Source organism: Talpa occidentalis, unplaced genomic scaffold (genome assembly GCF_014898055.3).
Source record: "Talpa occidentalis isolate TD23 unplaced genomic scaffold, MPIMG_talOcc4v2.1 talOcc4.13, whole genome shotgun sequence".
Taxonomy (NCBI): domain Eukaryota; kingdom Metazoa; phylum Chordata; class Mammalia; order Eulipotyphla; family Talpidae; genus Talpa; species Talpa occidentalis.
In genome coordinates this window covers 43,418,281-43,437,704 of record NW_023601322.1, presented here as the reverse complement: position 1 = coordinate 43,437,704, position 19,424 = coordinate 43,418,281, and the positions used below count along the sequence as shown (strand labels likewise).

General features: G+C 38.5%; 1 protein-coding gene across 3 annotated transcripts in view; it reads left to right on the top strand.

Moving 5' to 3' along the window:
* Nucleotides 1–19,424, top strand: part of LPIN2 (lipin 2) — an 86,401-nt gene that overhangs the window by 21,702 nt on the left and 45,275 nt on the right. The window lies entirely within an intron of this gene.

Genomic DNA, 19,424 nt, shown 5'->3' with positions numbered 1-19,424 from the left:
TTATCCTGAGAAGGAGGGGAGGAAACCTACCAGAAGAAATTGGCTAAGGCCTTTTCTTTGGAAAATGTAATGAACTTTTAAATATCAGCTTGAACAGAGTTCTTTGACTACCTGTTCTCCCTCATTAATATTACACCATTTTTCTTCCTTTCTTTTTCTGTTACTTAATAAATGACAGCTTTATGCCTGGGGGAGGGTTGAAAGGGAAAATGATGTTGCTGCTTTAAACTGAAACTTTTTTAAAAAACTAGATTTCAAACTAAATGTGTTCAGTTTCACATTCTCTCTGCATCTGAGTGCAGTAGCTGAGGAATTAAGAAAAACCATTTAAAAGTTATATGGCTGCCACCAAAATTTTTTGAATATTAAACTAACATTTTGAAGATGGCATTTTATTCTGATACATGATTTGAAAAGTGACTGCAGCCTTCTGTGATTACAAACAACAAAAAATTACAAGTTTGCAATGTATTGGGAAAATCCAAATTTTGTCTAGTTTCTCTCCTTAGAGAATATGAAAGCTATAAGATATATAAGCTTATGTAAGATTAGAAGTCTGCATTAGGTAAACAAAATCATTGAAGTACAATGAAATTAACTCTACTTAGGACACTTTTCCTTTAAAAGTAATCTAAAGCAGGGGCCTCCCTGGTGGCGCAGGTAGTTGAGCACAGCACTGTGAAGCTATCTGCAGCCTCTGAAGCGCAAGTTCGATCCCCAGGTAGGAAACTACCCACATGGCGCAGCAGACCTCTCCTGGCTTGCTTGCTGCTCCCCTCGGCAGTGTACTTCAGTCTATCTTCCTATTCTGTTCCCTGTTCTTTCTTTGGTGAATCCTCTCACCTCCCACACCTCTGGCCTGTACCCCAGTTCTTGTAATCATAAAATAAATCTTTAAAAAAAATGTAATCTCAAGCAAAATGCAGTGGAGTAAAGTTATTAGAAAACTAAGGCTATGTGCATTTATGAAAAGTATAAAATAAGACAAAAATTAGACAACTTCTGAAATCTGTGGCGCATGATCAGGTTAGTTTTAGTTTAAAGTTAAAAGAAAAATTGTCACCTTTAAAAATGTTACCATATTTTTATACGTTTTGCTTTTGCCTGTTGGTGAAAGTGTACTTGCTCAGTGTTCTTAGAGACTGATGGAAATAGACATTGCTGAATGTGACTGGAAGTCAAATGCTACTGAAAGGGAATTTAGAAATTTTCATTTTAATGGTATAGAGTGAGTGTGTGTGTGTGTGTGTGTGTGTGCACGTGTGTGCGCACGCTCGCCCGCATACCCATGCACATGTGCTGTAAAAGTCAAAAGGGACAATAGTGAACACATATATTCAACATATTCACTTTATGAAATATTTAAAAATTGACTAGGGAACAGTAGCTTATTATCACACAACCCCCCCATTACTGAAAGATATTCTTATTCTTCTATAGGGAGGTCAAGGGTATTTGACTAGCTTGCATTTTAGTAACACTTCCCTTTTACGTTAATGTGTGAGTCAGCTCCCTGCCCCCCAGTGAAACTTGGATTTTCTAAATGGTTGGTGTTCAGGACACTGGATTTGATATCGACTTAATAAACTGTACTGATTATATAGGAGTCAGACTTTATAACCTGGGTGTGTGTGTCTAGGGACAGGAGAATCCTGGTTTCTAGGGTCCAGTCCCTCAGTGGCCCAGACACTCCTTACTAGTCATATGCCCTCTGAGCACACCACTTGTTGGAAGGTGAAAGGGCTCTTTCCTTATGACTTCATGTGTTTGGAATGTAAATGTGTAAATCTCAAAAAAAAAAAATTTTAACTTTGGTGCTTTGTCAGATATTGTGATTTTTTTTTTTAATCGTTCATAATTTTTAAATAAGTAAAGATAATTCCTTTGGTAAGGCCACATATCTTCATATTCAAATACCCCAAAGTTCCAAAATAATCTGCTGGCCTTATTTTCCTCTACTTATTTAAAATTACATTCATTGCATTTTTGGAGCAGAATATCCTATGGAAGTTCAAACTCAGGAGATCAAACTTGGAACCCTGTAAGTGCTTGTAAAATTGAGTTCTGTGCTTTAGAGGAGGAAGGGATTCTGGAGGGCTCTTATTTAGAGATGAAAACCCTGTACACAAAGGTTGAGGACAGCCTAATGGGGCAGAAGTGAGACTTGGCCTTCGGTCTTCATGCCCTCACCAGCTGCAGGAGTCTTCAGGAAATCTTGAGGGTGGTGCGCTCCATCCTTGTTCCTCTGCACCCTTTATCAAAGGACCTGGGCGTGTGTGGTTGAGTCTCAGAAATTTACTTTTTCAGGACAATTTTTGTATATTTATATTTCTGGCAAGATTTAAAAACAGAAGCAGTGGTAGAAGATAGAAAATTATTCTGTAGGCAGGGCATGGGGCTGGGGTCAGGATACTTTATGCTTAGGAAACCCTTGGCGTAGGGGGTGATGAGCATTGCCACCCACCACCCCCCACTCCCTCTCGCACATTTGCCTTGACTTCCTGTCGTGGCCTGAAATCCTAGAACAGCAGTAGGTGAATGAATCTGAAACCAAATACTTTCTTCCAATCCACAATGGGCAGTGTTCATAAAACTAAAAAATACTTAGTTGAATAGAATTTCATTTCTTCACAGAAGTAATGGGGAGATTTTATTAAGCAGTTTTGGGGAATAAATTCTCTTTGAATCTTTGTTTCCAGACTTAATTGCCTTGTTTAATTTTTTTTTCCTTTTCTTAAAGATTTATTTTATTTATGCATATAAGAACTGGATGTAGAGGTGCAGGGGGTGAAAGAATTCACCAGAGACAGTCGGGAGCAAAACACGCAGCTCTACTAAAATACACTGCTGATGCGAGCAGTGGACAAGAAAGCAGAGGTCTGCAGCACCTTGTGGGTCAGCTCCCTGATTGGGGATCAAACTCATGTCGCAGTGGCTGGTGATACTTGGTAGCGCTGAGATTTTAACCCCCTGTGCCATCAGGGAGGCTTGCCTTGTTTAATCTTGATGCCACAAATGAACTCAGGAATTTTGGGCACAGGTGGATGAGAAGCTTTGGCCAAACATAATGTCTATATTGTTTGAAGATTATTTATCATCCATTTGTATATTTATGACCCCATCTGTTCTCACTGAGAAAAAACTTAGAGACGGTTTATAATGAAAACACATGCGCGCGCACACCTCTGCCCCACAATAACATAGAGTGAATGGTTGAACTGTTAACGAAAACAGAATTTTCTTCAGCAGATATATATTATCACACACTAGAGGCTCACAGATAGACTTTATTTGCATTTACTATAACATATGTAAATTATTAGCTACTCTGGGTAGCTAAATACTTAGATACTGGTTTCTGATCACATATTCCCAGTAAACTAAACTGTTTCACTCAGCCGACTAGGAGAAATGTGTTGTCAATCTGCTGCAGGTGCTAGTCACTTGGTTTTGAACATCAGAAAGATAAGATGTGCTCCCATCCCTGTGTCTTTAGTTGTTCAGGAGTCAGATACAGGCCCAGAAAACAGGGTCTGGACACAACTTTGTACAAGGATCTAAATAAAAATCGCACCTCTTTTGGGAAAATGCTTCTCTATGTAATTTATGCCTCATATTCATATCTTAGGTTTTAAATATTCAAGATCATACCAGTTATACTGAAGAAAAAATTATAGACATCAGTTCTAGAGAATAAAACTTTTGTGTGTTCCACATTATTTCTTAATTGATCTTAGGTAAAATAGTTTTTTTACTGTTTAGCTTATTGTTCTAGAAAAGGATTTTTTTTGTTTCTTCTTTGAAGCCATTACATAACCTAAAATCATTGTCCATGCTCTTACTTTGCTTAATTTAAGGTTTTTAGAGAAGATGTTTTTCAAAGGACAGAAATAACAATACGGTGGCCTTAGAACATTATTTTAATGCTCATGAAAGCATGTTTAGAAGTTTGTGTGCCCTTGATGTACCATCTTAGCCTTTGCCCATGTCTGAATAGAAAAGACTCATTAGAAACCTGCCTAAACTGAATCACAGGGTAAGCTGAAGTGAGAGCTTTGTAATCTAGGGAGTTACTACACTCTGAGACTTAACTGAACTCCACTTGAACTGCAAATAGGCCGTCTTCAGCTAGGCAGTAACTGAGATTGTAAAACTAATTTGTCATCTTTTATTCTAAGGAAGCATGAAGTCTTTAACCATTATAGATTGATATTCAGTCATAAGATTGAAATTGTATTGGGAAAGTCATTCCTTCATGGAGAGAAGTGGGAAATATACCTTCCATTCTTTTCACTCTCCATACACCGAGGTTTTCAAGAGGAGATTGGGAATTGACCCATTTGCTTGTGGTCAGCAGAAACAGCTTGATAAACTGCCATTTGGGAGTCACTTGTACCTGTAATCTGGGGAGTGGCCTGGTGATCACAATTCCTTGGTGATTCCCAAGTCTGACTCACCACTGGAAACACCTGCTGAACTTTAAATATAAAATACAAATTTCTTAGCCTGAATCAGAATTGAAGGGGGCAGGGAGCCCAGGATTTGTTTTATTTGTTCTTTAAAATACAGACTTCAGGTTTCTTTTTTGGCTAAAGTCCTTTTTCTGTTTCAGGGCCCAATCCAAAGTCCCACCTTGCATTTAGCTGTCATGTCACTGCTGTTTTCCAGTCAATGACAGTGCCTTAATCTTCCTTGTTTTTCATGACCTTAACACTTTTTATGAGTATTCATTGGTTATTTTATAGAGTTGTCCTCAATTTGAGTTTGTCAAATGGTGTCTCCTGCTTAGATGGAGAGCATGTATTTTTGGCAAGAATACCACAGGAGTGTGCAGTTGAGTCTTGTACAGGTCCTGATGCCTATGTGTCTTGTTTTACTGATGAAGTTTCCCTTGATCACTTTATTAAAGTGATGCTACCAGGTTTCGCTACTGTAAAGTTACTGCTTTTCCTTTGTAATGAATACTTATCTTGGGGGAAGATGTGCAAACATCTTGTTTCTCTTCAAACTTTTGCCTTCTATTTGTTAACACAATTATTTCTGTGGTGTTTTAATAGTGGAATTCAATTTCTGCTATTTTATTTGTATTAATTAGAATTGCATCTTGAGAACTGTCTCTTTTCCCAACTTATTTATATTAGTGTAGATGCATTAATAATTCTGTTGGTGCTAATTCAATACTATTATTTTGTTGCTCAGTGTTCTAACTTTAGCCATTGAGAGTTCTTTCACTTTGGCTCCTGTGTTCTTCTAACATGCCCCTATTTTGATTTTGAACATTTTCTTATCTTCTGATACTCTAAATGTACCAGCATCATCTTGTATTTCCTGCCCCTGCCCGGTGATCAACCACTTCTCCAAGTTTATTTTATTTATTGAAGAGCGTATTTAGAAACCAAGATCTGGGCTTTAGGTTTACTTGCTGCTTCTAGAATATCTTTGATTCTGTGTTCTCTTAATAGAGATAACTAAGATACTAATGTATGTATTCTAAGGAAAAAGCACATAAACATTTGTGCATCTGTCCATGGAGACTTCCAATTTTAGTTTAATACCAGAGGGCTCATTTTAGCCTTTCCGCTAAGACATTGTATTTTCAGAAGTTTCCCAGGGGTTTACAATTTAGTCAGACTTAATGAAGATAGCTTTTGGACATATACCTGTTAGGTCCAGTGTGGACTCAGGCTCTTGTGGCTTTGTTTAGTACTCTTCACTGATGAGTGGTCTGTCAGTGAATTGTCATCATTTTCCATACTTGGATTAGTCATCATTTCTTCTTACACTGAAGACAAGTATGCTCTTGAAACTGAGGGAACTTTGCCTCCTAGAGAAGGTCTCCTAGTATTTGTAGTGGGGTGGAAACTGGCCTAGTATCATAGCCTGCATTGTTATGAAAAAATTTCAGAGAAAATAAACACATTTAAAGGAAAAGGTACTTGTTTTGAATGCACAGGGATGCTATGTATTTTTTTTTTAATTTTATTTTTTATAGATTTATCCTATTCATCCATGCATATGAGAACTGGGGTGTAGGCCAGAGGTGCAGAGGGTAAGAGGACTCACCAGAGACTGAATGGATAGCAGAACAGGCAGAGCCACTGAAATGCACTGCTGAGTGGAGCAGCGGGCAAGATAGGAGAGGTCTGCTGTGCCATGTGGGTTAGGTCCCTGGTTGGGGATTGAACTCGCGCTGCAGTGGCCAGCAGTAGCTTGATAGCACTGAGACTCCAAGCCATGCACCACGAGGGAGGCCCGAGGCTGTGTATTTTCTTAATAGACACACAACCCACTCAAATGACACAATGCCTCAGATTATCACTAAAACCAAACTTATTTTAAGACTTGAATTATTTTCTTTTTGATAAATGCAGTCTGCATTCTTTTTCTAAAGTTTAGCTTTCTTTCTAAGACAGGTACTTTGTCTATCTAACTTCTTAATGATAAGCTTTTTAACCTTGAGTTTTTGAGGGTACTTGTACTGTGAACTATGGGCTTGCATGTATTTGATAACGTAGTGGCCGTTGAGTTAGTCAGAGTAGCTGCAGTGACCTTTAAATCCTACTGGGGTAATTCGTCTGGCTTGTTCCTACCTGGCCTTAACCAGGTTACCATGTGATGCAGGTTGAGGACTTTGAACCCAGGGAATAAATACAATTTATTTGTAAATTTGTACATAAATACAAAAATTGTGATCCATTGATAGTTTCACCTTAATTCATTTGTGAATTTAACTGAGGATATTTTGGAGATGATGAGATGCAGGTGAATGAAGTTTAACATTTTTTTTCTCCTAGTCCTGCAAACTACAGGAATAGTCATTTGTTTCTAAAATCATAGCTTTAATTTTTAGTATAGATAAATCACAATGTCCATTCTTGATTTTATGTCAATGAGTAAATAGAAAGAACTTCCAACACAAAATATTTCAGGGAAATTGTATCTTACAGAGTATACACTGCAGTGATGGTCATTACTGACATACTATGTATGTTTCCATAGAAACCTGCTAAGAATGGTGTGCCTTGTATGTGAACATAACCCAAATGATCAAATTTCCTATTTTATTTTAGAGTTGCTTATGATTATTAATGATACCACCAAAATAGGTTAGCCACTTAATTCTCTCAATACTAGAAAGTTTAAGATAAGCATATATTGCTTAAAACATTCATGATCATTATGTAATCATATTTGTAAGGCTATTCAAAAAGCTTAACATTTTTCATTTGATGTTTTTCCATGGAAGTATCAACTTAGCCTTCTACAAGCATTTATGAAATAACTACTTAAACATAGTTATGAAAATCATGCAAACTTTGCATGTGTTATTCGGAGTTTAATGTGCCAAGATACAGTAACAAGAATGTGGGCCTTCAAGACTGACATGTCTGAACTTTTGTATCTGTCACTGTGTTATAGTTAAGTTGCTTATCTTCTAAGCCCAAGTTTTTTTTACTAGTATAATGTATATAGCATATACCTCACCTGATTGTGAGGATTAAATGAGATGAGGCATGTAAAATGACATTTGGAAAGGATAGAATTTAGTGTTCTCTTTTTTTCCCGTAGCTAAGAACTGGGAAGACTACTGGGTAAAACATGTGAACTGTAGTTTAAGGCTATGTGTGGTTTGCTACAGATATGTGTAGTTTAAACATGGATAGAGTAAATGAAGAATAAATGTTTGAACTATCATCAGTATAAGTGAATCTGTATTTTAAGCAAATGCCACATATGAAACTCCAAACTTATAAAACAGTTAAATTACTGCTGGTGTGTAAATAATTTGAGGATTTTTTTTTTTTAATTTCAGACTATCCAAGTGCACTAAAGACATCTTTAAAACAATAGCTGCAAAAACAACCTTTCAAAAATGCATCCAAGCAACCCCACTCTTAAGTATTTACCCAAATGAAATGAAATAGAGTCACACAAAAATCTGTACACAGGTCTTTTTAGTAGCTTTATTTGTAATCATCAAAAACTAGAAACAACCCAGAGGACTTTCCGTTGATGGATGGATAAACTTGGGTACATCCTTCCATACAAGGGTGATACTGCTTAAAATTATCAAGGAGCAAATTGTTGATATATACAACAATATTGATTAATCTTAGGTACATTATGCTAAGTGAAAGAAGTCATATTCAAAAGGCTGTATACTCTATGGTACCATTTATGTGGAATTGTGGAAAATGCAAACTATAGGGATAGAAAACAGCTCAGTGGTTGGCAGAGGAAAGGGGAAAAGGATTGACTTACAAAGGGGTGCTGACAGCTTTTTAGGGTTTGATCCAGTTCTGTATTTTGATTACAGTAGCTGTTACATGATTGTGTGGGTAAAACCATATGTTACAAAAGGGTTAATTTTACCTTGTATAACATATGTCTTAATTGGGCCTCCCTGGTGGTGCAAGGGGTTAAGATGAAACCTATGGAGCTGTGTGCAGCCACTGCAGCATGAGTTCGCTCCCCAGCCAAGGAGCTACCCACATGGTGCAGCAGACTGCTTCTGATTTCCCAGCTGCTCCCCTCAGCAGTGCATTTCAGTCGATCTACCTGTTCTGCTCCCCACTCTGTCTTTGGTGAATCCTCTCACCCCCCACACGTCTGGCCTGTACCCCGGTTCTTGTATGCACAAATAAATAAATCTTTTTTTAAGAAGTATGTCTTAATTTTTTTTCTAAAGATTTATTTATGCATAGAAGAACTGAGGTGCAGGACAGAGGTGTGGGGGGTAAGAGGATTCACCAGAGACAGAGTGCAGAGTAGAACAGGTGGATCTGCTGAAATACACTGTTGAGGGGAGCAGCGGACAAGATAGGAGAGGTCTGCTGCGCCATTTGGGTCACCTCTCTGGCCAGGGATTGAACTTGGGCCATAGAGGTGACAACCTGAAACTTAATCCCTAGGCCACCAGGGAGGCCCCTTAATTTTTTTTAAGAAAAATCTTTGAGTAACTCAAGGTACACCTATTTGAAATTTAAAAATTGCACTGTCATAGCAAGTTGGTTGGTGTGCACATTTAAAACTTCATGTCAGTCAGTCTAATGACTACACAGACATTAACTGTCATAATTTAATATCTTTCATGATTAATCATAAACAGAATCTTAAACTCATTACATTTCTTAATGATTTTACTTCTGTTTCCCTCTATCCTCCAGTCAGATTAAATGTCCCCCTAACATTGTACTCTATCATCTCCTGTACATATAGATTAGAACTGGGCATATTTTAGCCATAACTAGAAAAGATAAGAGTTATCAGAAAGTTTCATTACAAGGTGTGATCCTGCAGTTTGGGAAAGGAGCAGAGAAGGGGTTAAGAGAAATACAGGATTGAGGGTCTCCCCTGGTGGCACAGCAGTTGAGTGCTGGGCTGTGAAGCTGCCCGCAGCCTCTGCAGCGCCGGTTCAATCCCCGGCCCCCGGCGAGGGTCTCACATGGCGCACAGACCTCTCCTGGCGCGCCTGCTTCTCTACTCAGCAGTGTGCTTCAGTCCTTCTGCCTGTTCTGTTCCCCACTCTGGCTCTGGTGGATTCTCTCACCCTCCCGTGCTTCTGACTGTACCCAGTGCTTGTATAAATAAATTAAAAAAAAAAAGAAAGCAAGAAAGAAATACAGGATTGAGAACCATTTAATTTTATAGAGCTTCAGTAATTCAAAACAGGTTTGGTCATGGGGGAGCTATGGACGTTAAAAAAGTTGAGGCCCTTTTCCTGGTGACTTGCTAATTTAGGATCTACTTACGGAACACATTGTTGTATGTGGTGACATCTAAAAATAGGTGTAAAATTGAGTAGCTTTCCTTGATCTGTACCAGATTATATGACTGAAGGAGATGAATTAGGAAAATGAAGCTATTTGTACTCGTAATTTACCTTGGCAGTTGTGTCATATAGCATTTAATGTTGGGCATTTTCATATGATTAGATGGACTGGTAGGAAATGATACCTAGTTTACTCTTTCACTCTGTTTTTGGTAATAATTTTGGGTCATGGTATGCTCTTTGTCACACTCAGCTTTGCCTCTGCCTCAGCTGACTTACCCACATTGACTTCCTCTCACAGACCATCAGCTCTCTTTCACCACAAGTTTCTGTGGGGCTGCTCAGTGATCTTCAGAGCTACCTACAAGGATATCGTTTGTTCTCACTGGGGTATTTTTAGATTCACCCATCGGAAGTGGGTGTCATTCTTAATTGTCATTCACACAGACAACATACATGCAATTTTTTTTCTGTGAGGACTTCAGCACCCAGAGAAAGACATTGGTTTCTGATTATCTGAGCATTGCTTTTGAAACATTAGGTCAGCGTCTACTGTTAGTATTTTTTTATATGTGGTTATATATGTATATAATTTACCTCTTGAATTTCACTTTCAGGTTACAAAGCAATGTTTATATTCTTTCCTCTTTTTGCATTTCACTAGCTCTTGCATTTTATTCATTGATTAAAACATTGATCCAATAAACATTCATTAAGGACCTACTGTTACTCAGCGCTGTTCCAGCGCTGTTCATTGAGGAGATGATGAACCATGACACTTCTCTCTTTGTCAAAATTTAGTTTGGGGGGCCTCCCTTCGTGGCGCAGCGGTTAAGTGCTGGGCTGTGAAGCTGCCCACAGCCCCTGCAGTGCCTGTTTGATCCCTGGCCGCCGGCGAGGGTCCCACATGGTGCACGGGCCTCTTCTGTTGCACCCGCTGCTCCCCTCAGCAGTGCACTTCATCAGTCTGCCTGTTCTGCTCCCCACTCTGGCTCTGGTGAATTCTCTCACCCTCCCGCACTTCTGACTGTACCCCAGTTCTTGTATAAATAAAAAAATAAATCTTTCAAAAAAAATTTAGTTTGGAGGTGAGATAAACTAATGACTGGTGAGTGCCTGCATGCGTGGAAGGGGAAGGGCAGGGTGCTGTGGGCACCCACACCACGACCCCTTCTTGCCATTTTCTAACCATGTTGCTCATGTGTCCTTATCCAAGCTGTCCTGATCTTTCCCTTTTTGTGCTGTGGATTCACAGTCTGTTGGATACATACTTTCTTATTTGTATGTGTTTTCTCATCCAGGAAGATTAAAACTTTTTTTCTTATAAAATATTAAAATGAGCAGCCAACAGGAGTGGATGGATTGAGAAGAAAATTAGTACTGGATTTTGCAAGATTGTCTTGAAAATTATTGGACCAGTCAGTGACTAGGGTGGAGAGCAGGGGATTGATGATTTTTAAAGGTGAAAAGGTGAAATAGTTAACATTTATAGTCCTTACTTTAGTAGTGCTTGGTGAAAAGCTAAAGCAAATTGTTGAGTAAAAAGTTGGGGCCACCAGTCGGGGAAAGAGCTATATTGCTGAAGTGGCAACATAGCTTCCCTCTTTAGAACATTACTCTAGATAGTGATTGTGGGGAATCATAGAGAAGTGAGCCCAGTGAGTAGAAATCTGTGTTTCTGTCCCTCCTTAAAGAAAATACATTGTGGGCCTCCCTGGTGGTGCAAGGGGTTAACATCAGCACTCAAGCTGCTGAATCACAAATTCGATCCCCGGCCACGGAAGTGACCCACAGCACAGCAGACCTGTCTCACCCTCTGCTCCCATCAGCATTGTATTTCAGTCAATACCCACTCTGTCTCTGGTGAATCCTCTCACCCCCCTGCACCTCTGGCCTACACACCAGCTCTTGTGTGCATAAATAAATAAATCTTTTAAAAAAGAAAATACCTTTAACATTTGAATGTGAGTTTTATCAATTTAATAGTCTTGACAACTAAGCCTAAAACCAGCCTCATGTCCTCTTATTTGAAAAAAAAAAAAAAAAAAAAAGCCCAATTTTTCAATTCAGAGAAAGCATCACTAGTTACATTTGGGGTATTTTCTTGCTATTTTTTCCAGAGTGTTTTTTGTGGAGAGAGTAATAGAGGACTCCAGGTGGCATTATCAAGTCAAAATCAGTTTAGCCTATCTGCACTTATGTCCTTTGTTGCAGACATCAGAAATGGGCTCTTGAACCAGCCAAGCAAACAAAGAACCTTAGGACCCTTTGTTCACAGAGATGATGAGAGAACGAGAGCTAGGGCTGCTTGGTATATCAGTGTCTTGAGCGTGTGACCTTCTGGATCACTAGTCAGGTGCTTCAGCCCTACGGTTTTAGTCACTTTGGCTCTTCATACATACTTAAATCTATGTCACCCAGTTTGGGTTAGTTGTCTTCCTTCTCTATCAGCTACCTGATGTCAAAGCCAGGGACCCATGTTATTACAGACATAGCTACTACTAGGAGTTTACTCCTGTGTTTGAGGGACTGAGATATGTTATCAGTGATCCAGGGAACCATATTGTTACCTTCTGTACTAGCCAGTGCATCATGTATCTGTTCAGATTCTAAAACAGGTGAGAAAGTCCCCTCCTGTTCTATATTCTGAAGGTTGATACTGAATAATGTTGGATTGTAAGTAGGGAAGGAATCCCTAGGAAACTAATCTTCCCAATCTACTTTTTATACATGAGTTTTTGATAGAACTACTGCTATCCTAAAATTCACGCCTATAAAATGATCAGGTAAGCTGCTTGTTTATTAACATGCATAAAATTCAAAATTTGGTAAGTTTGGATCACACATTGAGGTAATAGATGTGCCTTATAGGACAAGTCTCACACTTCAACTTTGTTCTCTCAACAAGCTTCATCAGGATGGGGAGGAGAAAGTTCATGCAATAAAGCCTGGAGTTCCCAAACCAGGATTTCCATCAGAATTGTGGACAACAGCTTTTTATGTCTAGATTAAGTCCCAGGATTCTACTTTTTTTGACCATCAAAACTTGATTCTATTGCAAACTCTCTAAGGATCATTTCAAGCAGAGGAGCTGATTATGGTTGATATTCTTTAAAAAGATAGCTCTTAAACTGTAGGCACGGACTAGAATCCCAAATACTCCAAAGAGCACCTTACCCTGATTAAAACTCATCTCTCAAGAAATAAGTCTTCTGAGTCCAGATGCCAGCTCAGAAAGATTTTTAGATATCTTCTCTGAAGTACATCTTCTCTGAAGATGGATATAGGACAGGGCCTAAAACTTTACAAATGGACTTTGTAGTCCATTTTATGACCTTGATTTTAGAAGTAGCAAGAGTAGGCATGGAATTTTATCAGAGGGGGTGCTCTGGCTTTTACATGGAGTGATGCGTCTCTGTCCTGGCTCAAATTCATAATTAGTGAACCTTTTTTTAAAGATTTATTTTTATTTATGCATGCAAGAACTAACTGAGGTGCAGGCCAGAGGTGCAGGGGTTGGGGGGAAGGGTGAGAGGATTCACCAGAGACAGAGTGGAGGGCAGAACAGGTGATTTCACTGAAATACACTGCTGAGGGGGGACAGTGGGCAAGACAGGAGAGGTCTGCTGTGTCATGTGGGTTAGCTCTCTGGCCAGGGATTGAACTTGTGCTGCAGTGCCTGCGGATAGCTTCATAGTGCTGAGACTTAACCCCTGTGCCGCCAGAGAGGCCTGAGTTAGTAAACTTTTTAAAGAAATACTGCATTTTAAAAAACAGCACAGCATGATTTTTATGCACACAAAACTTTGTACCAATGAAATAAGTGATATTCTTGAAGATGACCATTAATAGAACATTCCCCATCAAATCTAGCCTTTCATTTCCATGTCTAAATTGGCTTGTTCACTAACCAGTATCAACAGTACGGTGCCAGATGTATTTTTTGCTCTGATTCCTAACCAGCTGCTTCCTTTCCCTTAGCATTTGCTTTGAGTCAGTCATCGGGTTTTACTGATTCTCACTCCTGTTCCTCTTCTGTTTCTAAAACTGTGACTTCTTTTGTTAGAATTTGTTGTAATGACTTCTGAAATGGTCTCTGCTTTCAGTCTCCTTCTCCAGTTCATCCTCCTTCTCCCAGGCTGATTGTGTCATTTTCCTGACCACAACCTTTCCTCACACCACAGCCCACAGGATGTACTTGAGACAGATGCTGAAGCCTAGCATCACCTCACCTTGGCCTCAGACTCAGCATGCTCTTTCTATGTGCTGTTTTTTTCCCTGAGACAGTCCATGGGGATGCACCTTTTCTTGGCCTAAGGGACCCCTAACACACATTTATGCCCTAGAACAAATGTTTTCTGCTTCCTGACCCTTCCTTGACTCCACACAGCTCTTTTTTTTCCTTCCCTTTCTCCAGTCTTCCTAAATGTCACCAAAATGGCATCATCCCATGGCATTTATGTAAGTTAAGGTGGTATTTATGTCTTTCTCTTGTTAGATCCAAGAGGCTATGAAGGAAAGAGGGCAGCATTTTATTTATATTATAAAGACTCATTCTGCTACCTGGCATGAAGTAGGTACTTACTTTCGACTATATGAAAGTAAATTTTACCAGACATAGGCCAGCATAGTGGACATTTTAATAGCTGGATTGCAGATCCTCTATTTTTCTTAAAAGAATTAGTCTTTTTATGTAATCATTTCTCAATTAAATCTGCAAAGATTTTACACTGAAGGGCCTTTCCTAAATAAGCTTATTTCATCATGGAAAGGCTGTCTGGTAAACTTGGTGTATCCAGATGTTTGCTGGGAGACACTTCATTTTAGTTTACAGATTCTGTGCATTACCACCAGGCACCTGCCATGTTCTCGAGATGTTTGGTTCAGTGCATTTTAGATGTGCAGTTGTCAGCTTTCTTCATGGACTTTAGATTTAGAGAGATCCCATCAGATGGGGTTAGTGGACCACCTATTTTTTGGAGCTCCTGGGTATGGGGACCATCTCCCTCACTGAGTGCAAGGGCTATTCCTTGTGCTGCTCCTACTTCCTGTTATTTAGTTTGTAAAGCAAGAATTAAAAGGTAGCTAATATAAAATAAAATAAAATGACATTCTGCTGAGTGGGGGGAGGGGGGACTGAGAAGTACAAAATGAGGCATTTATTTGAATTTAAATGAAGAGTGACTTTCAGGAAGGCTGGGTTTGTGAAGATTACCATCATCAGTTATCTGGGGTACAGCTTTTTACTCACTTTAGGGGGTTTCTGTTCCTGTGTCTAAGTTGTAACCTCCTTTAAATTCTATGTGATCCCGAAAGCATCTACTGTGCACGCAATAAATGTTTTAGAAAATGTCTCAACTAAGTCCTCACAGGATGAGGCAAGCCCTCTGAGGGACTCTTAGCCCCTATTTTCCTGGACCAGGTGGAGGCTTGTCAACAGGTGCTGCCATTTGTACCATTGCTGCCTTTCATCTCCTACTTTGAAAGTTGAGTGGTACCTTCTAAGTTGAATTCTACCCTCTTAGGGACTCTGGGAACATTAGACAGCTATAGGGACTTAAAGACAACTTGAGTTGAGCCTGATGATCTCTTGTCCTCAGGGATACCAGCTGACTTTTGAGACCCTGATGATTTACGCTTCAGGTGGGAAGTAGCGGGAAGTTTGAAACCCTAAGTTTTGCAAAGTAGAACTGGGTCCTAGTGAATAGTTTATAGGAACTAAACACTGTTCTTGCCTGTCTAAATGTAAAACTGAAAGAAATAATTTGCCTACATTCTTTTTGAAGATGAAATGAGGTATGTTTGAAAGTTCTTGAAAAATATTGTAAGTGCTACTCAAAAACAGAATGAAGTAGAAAGTAAGCTTAGATGCCTGGACAAGTTTGACGTAGGAGCATAGGTGTAAGTTGGAATTTGTAGTAAGAGGTAAGTTTCCTGGTGTTTGTTTCACCAAGTATCTAGAAATTTCTGTTCCTACTTGGCATGTCCATGAGCAGATTAAGTGGTGTGTCAACTTATTTGATAAAAGGTGTTCATTTCTACCCATAGCCATGATCTCCCAAGAAATCCATCTCCTAACACTGAATTGCAGGTCTAGCCAGGAGAATTAGTAGTGGATGCTAACTCTAATAATGATGTGTGAAGGAGAACTGAAGGGGTAGATGTGACTGCTTTAGGCCTTCTGTAATCATTTCAAATTTATGTGACCAAATAACATTAAAATAAATAAAAATAAAAATAATATTCAAGTTGCTAAAAGCAGCCCACTTGCAGCAGGAAATCCTGGGAATTTCAAGACTTCCATCATCATTGCTTAGAACTTTCGTCACTTAGAGATGATGTCAAGGACATAGACTTAAGAATCAGACTTGACTTGAATTTGAATATTGGCTTTACCACTTAGTGTGGACACCTGAATCTTTCCCCACAGACAGAAATACTGATAATAAATTCATGGGTAGTTGCGAAGATTATATGAGATAATATATAGGTTAACACAGCACTTAATGTGTAATGGGCGTGTAACAACTGTGTAGGTGTGTTTGTGAGTAGCAGTACCACTAATTAACAATACTGGTATTGAATAATATGTGAAGTAAACTTAGGAAACAGATTTTGATGATACGTATGTAAATGGTCTCAAATGTATTCATTTTTGTATTGATAACAATTTAGAAATTGTTAAAATAGTGTAATAGCTGCCTCTATCTCAGTGGTTATTCTTTTCCCCAATAAAATTTATTTTTGATTGTGCATATCACTTTAAAATAACCTTGGACAGTTTTTATAAGAGGGGAATCTATTTTGAACCTATTTGCTGATGCATTTCATTTATAAAGTACTACCTATCACAATTGCTTACTTTCATTTTGCTGATGCCCAGGAAAAAACCTAAGCAAATCTTAAACTTTTGGCTGTTGGTTGTATCTTAAAAACTCATTTATTCCAAATATTGGTATATTCACTTTAAAATTTTTGATAAAAATCTGATGGTGGGCACTGTTGAATTTCATGCGCAAATGGTTATCTGGCCTTTTGAATTTCATGCATTTGGTTTCTTTTAATTATTTTCGTTACTGTCTACTGATTCTTTCCATTTTTAGTTTTGTGATCAAGAAGTTCCGCCCTGTCTCTGCAGTTTCAGTGCATAACCCATCCCCCATGGGGGAGGTGTCTAGATCTTTACAGCACCCGGCATGTTCTGTACTCTGTCGGTCAGGCCACATCTGTGCCGTTGTGTCTAGTTTTGGATCTCCAGTTTAGAAAAGACATATAATATTGCCTAGTTTGTCATAAAAATGAAAGTAAACCCAGTCATTTCAGATATTTTAAGAAATAAAAATTCTTAGTCCAGCATAGATGGGGCTTAGTTGTGGTTATACAGTAAAACTTGTAATGTGTAGTAGTATCATTTACAAAAGGGTGGTCTTGTTAGGTGTAAACATCTGATGGACACATCAACTAGAGCTTCTCAATGTTGTTAAGAACTTCTTGTGAAAAGAGTGAATTTCTATAAACTGTAAGTATCCCAGAATTGAAAAGAAATAATAGTTTCTTTTTTTAAAAAAGTAATCGTCAGAATTTTTAAATTTCTGTAACAAAACTCATTTTAAAATTGCCACCATCCATCAGGCAATACTATAAAGATTGATCACTTGAGTGCTGCTTGATTGATGTACATGCCATGACAGAATAAGCATGTTGTGTATATATATCATTCACAGATTATCATTTACAGATTATGAAAAGTCTGATGGACTATTTTAGGTTAGAGAAAAATGCTTCTTGCAAAAGAGTGAAAGGAATTATAGATGACTGAATTTTGTTACTTTTGCTTTTGGAGACATTCTTAGTATATAGAAATTGTAAGCCATTTCAACCCCAGATGTAAGCAACAAAAAAAAGTTTGTTTTTTTACTCTAAAGTAGTTGTAGTGGGCCTCCCCGGTGGCGCAGCAGTTGAGCGCTGGGTTGCGAACTGCCTGCGGCCTCTGCAGCGCCGGTTCAATCCCCGGGTGCTCCCCGGCCACCAGAGGAGGGTCCCACATGGCACGCAGACCTCTCCTGCCGCCCGCTGCTCCCCTCAGCAGTGTACTTCAGTCCTTCTGCCTGCTCTGCTCCCCGCTCTGGCTCTGGTGAATTCTCTCACCCTCCCACGCTTCTGACTATACCCAGTGCATGTATAAAAACAAACAAACAAATAAATAAAAAACATGCCTCTATAAAATAAATAAATAAATAAATAAAGTAGTTGTAGTGCTCTTATATGAAACAAAATTTAGTGAAATATTCAGATAGCTAATCAGCACATGAAAAGATGTTCAGCATCATTAACCACTAAGAAAATGCAAATTAAAACCATAATCACTACACACCTGTCATCCTAACTAAAGTAAAAAATTCACAATAGCAAATGAAAATAAAGTTGCAGAAAATTTCTGTCTCTCAGACATTACTGGTGGGAATGGAAAAATGGTACAGCAACTCTGGTAGCAGTGTCTTTAAAAACTTTTTTTTTTAAGAGTTATTTATGCATACAAGATTGTAATAGAAAATAAAATTAAAATAGCTCAGGTGTTTCTCAGCAAGTAATTGGTTAAACAATTGTGGTGTATCCACCACCTTGGCACACTGGCAGCCGGTGGCTGCCATTGGTTCCAACACAAAGGAACCAATTGTTGATACATGTAACAACCTGATGAATTGCCACTAGAAATATGGGCAGAAAAAGACAGCTGGAAAAGGTTTTATCCTGTATGATTCCATTTCTATGTCTGAGAAGGTCCTTATCTTTCTATCATACAGGAAGGAGAGCCTTGCAGGAAAGAGTACCCTTGGCTGGCCTTTTTTTTTTTTTTTCTTGATTCCATTTCTCTAACTTTCCTTAAAATGACAGTAATGAGGAATAGATTAATGATTACTAGGAATTAAGAAAGGAAGGAGGTAAGTAGGTATATATGGCTATTAAAAAAGCCAACAAGACAGATCTTTATGATAATGGAAATGTTCTGAATCGTAACCAAATCAGTATTGATACTCTGTGATATTGCACTGAGTTCTGGAAGATACTAACATTGGAGGAAACTGGGTAAAGGGCACACACATGTAAGTCAGCATTACTTCAAAATAAAAAATATAATTGTTCGAAAATAGTGTTCTGATGAAACACTTCATACATGTTTATTTTTTTACCTCACTTACTGATTCATTCGATCATTCCTTTATTTAAGAAATTATCGAGCACTTGATATGTACCTTATTTGGCCTTAAGATCAAGTTCAAGTCAATTTTCCTAACACCAAAATCATCACCATTTTATAATTTAGTACATAAAGGACACCACTTAATTTTGTTAGTAGTAAGTTTTGAAACTAGTTTATATTGCTCAAAGTCAGCTCTTCTGTAGGTACATTTTGGGGCCTTGGTAACATTAGCTTTTAAATACTCAAATTTTCCAGAGTGAAATTATTATGGCTATGCTTCAGGGTGTAAAACTGGTGGGCTCTGATTATATATTCATTTGTGTGTAAAAGCAGGAAAAAAGGCTTCAGTGAAATCTAGGCACTTCCAGCTTGTACTTGATCACCTGTGAATAGAGAGGGGAGACTTTCTCTGCAGGTTCATAAGTGTTCTCAAGGTGTTCTTGCTCCCAA